The sequence below is a fragment of the Lepeophtheirus salmonis genome, chromosome 1 (assembly GCF_016086655.4).
Source record: "Lepeophtheirus salmonis chromosome 1, UVic_Lsal_1.4, whole genome shotgun sequence".
Lineage (NCBI taxonomy): Eukaryota > Metazoa > Arthropoda > Copepoda > Siphonostomatoida > Caligidae > Lepeophtheirus > Lepeophtheirus salmonis.
Window position 1 is genome coordinate 33147986 of NC_052131.2, and position 5029 is coordinate 33153014.

Below are 5029 nucleotides of genomic sequence, written 5' to 3' on the forward strand. Positions count from 1 at the left end.
AAATATAATACTTAACAGAGACGGATTAACGTCAATAACATTTTAATCAACTTGCAAAGGGCATCGGATCACGTTTGAGCTGCGTCCAGATTATGATTATCCATCAATGACGATGTCAATTAACATAACTATTAATTGATATTATGTTATGTTATGTGAATATTTATAATAGTTATATGATTAATGAAATTGCATGACCTTAACCTTAACTAAGAAACACTTTATGATTAAATGCTACAAATAAACACTGAGCTTTTTAAATAGTAGTGATTAACTCAAGGTTAATAGAAATACAAGGTTAGACCATCATGTAATCGGGCTTGCTAGAATTTCCAATCTGATGCATTATAAGTATAGTTGATAATATTGTAGAGAAAAACGCGTGCGAGGAGGAGGGGAAAAAAAAAACATATGGTATCATTGTTTAAAATACTGATGTGATTATCATCTGCCTGCTTTATTATGATTTTTGAGGGTATAACGAATGTATTTATTAGCAAAATGTTTAATGAAGATATACTACGTATAATTGACTTCGACGTTTTTATCCGTTACAGTAGATTTGAAAACGTCACACTCCATGAAATTGTAATTCATTATGAACCTTATTCTCAGAATAATAGCTAATGAAACAACAAAGTAGAGTATTTGAAATATATTTGAAGCTCAGAGTTTAAAAAAGAAAGCTTTAATTAAATATAATCTACATACTAAAAAATAAACCATTAAACATTTAAGTTAAATATACAAAATTAAACAATTCAAATCATATAACTATTAATAATAATAAATTATAAATACAGAATATTGAAATAATAGATTGATCCAAATAATATTTTCTTGTTCTGACATCGGAATTCAGTTAAATATGTCATAACTTTAGGTTGCAATACACAAGCGAGACGTGGAGTTTAATCAAAAAGATAGTCACCCCTCTTCTTCATGTGGAAGTTGCTATATACAATTGTGCACAGGATAGATATATCTCTAGCGATGAGATCTAACTAATTATTAATAATACAGTAAATGTCAAAATCATAAAATTAGACAATAAATATACTAATAAAAAATTTTTATAAATAAATTCATCGTAAAGATTTAGAGCAAAAGCTAATTATGTAGTAATGTCCGGCGATATTACTCCCTATTAAGAGCATCAAAAAAGATTTTCCCCGTTATTTAGGTATGCTTTTATAACAACATACTATTATCATGAAGGATATACACAATTGTTAATTATAATGCAACACCCAATGTAACTACCCTCGTTGTTGTGACCATTTAAACAGTTATTTTTGCCTTTTATGAGTTTTCTGAACACCATTTCTTGGAGCCCATCAACCATAGCTAAGCCTTAAGGGATAAAAAAGTAATATTTAATGACTATGTAATATTGGAAAACCTAATTATCATACCCAAGTCTTAAAACGAAGTAAGTAGTCTCAGACAAACTTGTTGCAAACCATCCAAAGCTACTACCCCCGTTGTTGTGACCATTTAAGCAGTTGTTTTTGCCCTTTACTGAGTTGTGTATCATAATTCTTGATATGTTTAGCTAAAATAGAATCATATTTTATGGTTAGATTTAAAAAAAAAATTGAATACTTACTGTGAGATAGTACAAAATTCAGAGTTCCATTTCGATATTCGTAAATACTTTTTACTGATAACTTGATCGTCATTTGGTGTGGATGACTCAAAACATTTTATATGTATTTCTATAAATGACATCAGTAACAACATCCTCCATTAATTTAATGACGGTTCCTCGGGAAGGGATATGTTTACCCTTGTATTTCTCCATAAATTTTTTGAACGTAGATGATTAGCAATGGATAAGGTTATATTACATACAATAAGCATCCTTGTGAAATCAGAGTTGAAGTCTGACTTGATGTATTCATCGTTAAATTGATTTCATAGATGAATATCCATACTCTAGTTATGAGATGAGGATAATGAGTGGCGTGTAATTCTAGACAGGGGACTAAAGGCACATTTATATCGACAAATCCGACAAACCATTTGTTTCTCATCCGGTAAGTATTTTCCAAATTCCTAGGCCTCCATTTTCAGAAATCCAGACAGAAGGCGACGTTATTTTAGGCATTTTATTCAGTTCTCTATCGACTATCCCCATCTAATATTATTATATTAATATTGAATAATAAAGGCGGGAATGATAACGTTCATGATTGATAGAAGAAGATATATATTATTTAATCAATGATGCCATAAGTAATTCTTCTTTTCTCCTCGCACGCTTTTGTATTCTTACCAAAATTATCACCCTTAATTATAAGTTATAACCACTGCTGGGCAAGACAGGCAAATTTTGACAAAAACGGAACCACTCATACTCTAAGAATCTATTGCTAGAATTTTCAATTTAATGTATCGTACCGACTATTGAGCAGGAAAAACATATTTTGACCGAACACGCAACCACTCATCTTCTATGTCGTCAATATTAAAAGTGTGGGGAAATTCGAACATCAGTCGTACACATATTACTATAGGTAGTATTGTAGATATCAGCGATGCTTGTCAAAAGAAGAGTTGCACTTCTTGGAGAGCTCCTGGTTGAGTATGTAACAGTTTGGGTTGTGGGGTTGGTCAGGTCTGAGAAATACTTACCCGAAATAATGACACGAGTCCCCAAGATATGGATGGTGAGGTGTGGTTGTGACGAGAAGGAGTTGGATGAATTGGTGGAGAGAAGCCATGCGATGCACCATTGTGGCATAGATACCACACTCCATTTTGCGAACAATCACTGGACAAAGTACCGAAAATGTTGGTTGAGTAAGATAATTCTACAATTTTAATTTTATCGACCCAACATCAAAAATGTGTCATGGAGGCTCATTGTCAGTGGAATTAGACTGGTATAGATCGGCTAATGACATCACCCGTGTTGGGAAGGAAAAGTTCCTTACTGTAGTAGACAGTGGTCCTTATAGTTTTGCAGTATGGAAAGCTCTTAACAGTGAGATGAAAGATGAAATGTGTCAGAAGATTGGAGAAATATTCAGTCAAATGGACCCCCAAGAGAAATCCTTTGTGAAGTACTTTTCTCTGAAGTGGAGGAGCTAGTTCAAAAGAAAAAAACATATCTGAGATGAGTGGAAGATTGTAAAGTTCAAGATGCAAACAGGACTGAGCTAATAGATTCAAATCAAGCATCCACTGTTAATTCAGAGAGCTATTCAGTTTCAACTTCACCGGCTACACATCCCTCTTGTGATACTAATGAAAGTATATAAGATTCTACACTAATGATAAGCCTAATAAACCTTTTCTGAGCGAAAAAAGTTATCGCACTCAGTCGTACCAGGTCACAATCACTTAACAAACGCAATAAAAATATTTTTCACTCTGATTGGAAAACGTCGTACGAGATGGAGAAGTCCAAAAATGTCTCTGACTAATAAACACCAGCACAAAATAATCGACTTTTTTCCTCCAAATATCTCTAATGATCTGAAGGCCAATATTAGACTATCTACTTTTTTGTCGTTGAATATAAGGGGAGGTGGAGATAGATGAGTTAGACATTGTCTAATGAAACATTTATTGAACTTAAAATCCGACATCCTATGTCTGTAAGATGTTGGGACTCAGGTGTTCTCGTCCTGCTAGGGAAATTGTCCTCTGTGTCCGCAATCTTTATTTGAATTTTTTTTTCTGGTTCAGGAAAGAGAGGAGTGCTAACTTTCGCTTCTAAAAGAGTTCCAAAGCCAATATTTGCAAAAGAATATACTATCGACAGTCATTGGCATAAAATTAATGTTACGTATATGGCTGTACTTTTTCAGTAATAAAAGCGTTTAGGCCAAGTTGCAAGTCGTATACTCTTTTTCAGTATATTATTGATTCCCAATCTACTGAAAATTTTCCAATGCTTTTAATTGGAGATTTTAATGTAGATCTGGATAAGCTAGTGAGCTCCTATCTAAATGCAACAATATTGTGGGAACTTATGAAAAAGTTTAATATAGTGGATTTGACAAAAAAGTTCTGTCCAGAGGATAATATTTCCTGGAGTTGTGGAGATAGACCTTCGAGAATTGATTTAGCCAGCCTTAATATCGTCTATTTTTGTTAAGAAGGTTAAAAATGCTTCATATAGACCAAATCCGTCGACCGATCATAAAGTTATTGAAATAGCTCTTCATTGTATTCCTCATCATCATCAATTTAAAGTTCCAAAATGGATATTAGGGGAATGTAATTTAAAAAAAAAAAAAAAAAAAAAAAAAATCCAATCTTTTAAAATGCCTTAGTTTATTGCCTTATAGGTGTAAAAAATAATTTATTGTCTGATACTATTGTTAAAGCTACGAAAAAATTTATTAAATCTCACAAAAAGAAAGCAAATAGGTCCAAAAGTCTTGAAAAAGTTTTAAATGGCTCCTCTGTTTTTTTAAATTTTTTAATTACAATACAAATTTGGTGAATTCATACAGAATCTTTGACATGGCTGAAACTGAAATGAGAAGAAAAATAGATCGCGAAACTGATCCCATTCTTAGAACCAAATATTTAACAATACAAAAAAAATGTTGTGAACAATAGAAGAATGGATAAGCCCTCTGAAGTATTGAAATATTTCCATAAAAGGTTCTCAGAGATTTTAGGAGGAGAGAGACCCAATTTCCAGAAGAAAAGGAGACCCTCAAAGGTTGAAGTATTTACAATGGCTAATATCGTAAATTATATAAAGAATAATTTCAAGGATTCCAATGCATCTGGTCCGGATGATCTTTGTTGAAGAATTTTCTCTCTTGCTCCTGAAGAAATTGTGCCATACCTTTTATAAGTAGGAAAATCCATGGAGAATAAGGAAAAATGCCACCTTCTCTTACAAAAGGAAAGATAGCTCTTATACCTAAAAAAGGGCGATGGTACTGATTTCAATGACTGGAGGGCCATCACAATTTTAAATGAAGCTTACAGAATATTGTCTGGTGTTTTAGCTAAGCAAATTGAACCCACTTGAAACCAAAGTATTAAAGAGGAACAAAAA

General features: G+C 32.6%; 1 long non-coding RNA gene across 1 annotated transcript; it reads right to left on the reverse strand.

The window, feature by feature from the left end:
• Positions 1–692: 692 nt before the first annotated feature.
• On the reverse strand, positions 693–1903 carry LOC139906484 (uncharacterized). The gene is made up of 3 exons (XR_011782035.1): positions 1610–1903; positions 1416–1555; positions 693–1353 (listed from the first exon to the last, which is right to left on the reverse strand). It is a non-coding gene; the product is annotated as an uncharacterized lncRNA (long non-coding RNA).
• Positions 1904–5029: the final 3126 nt, after the last annotated feature.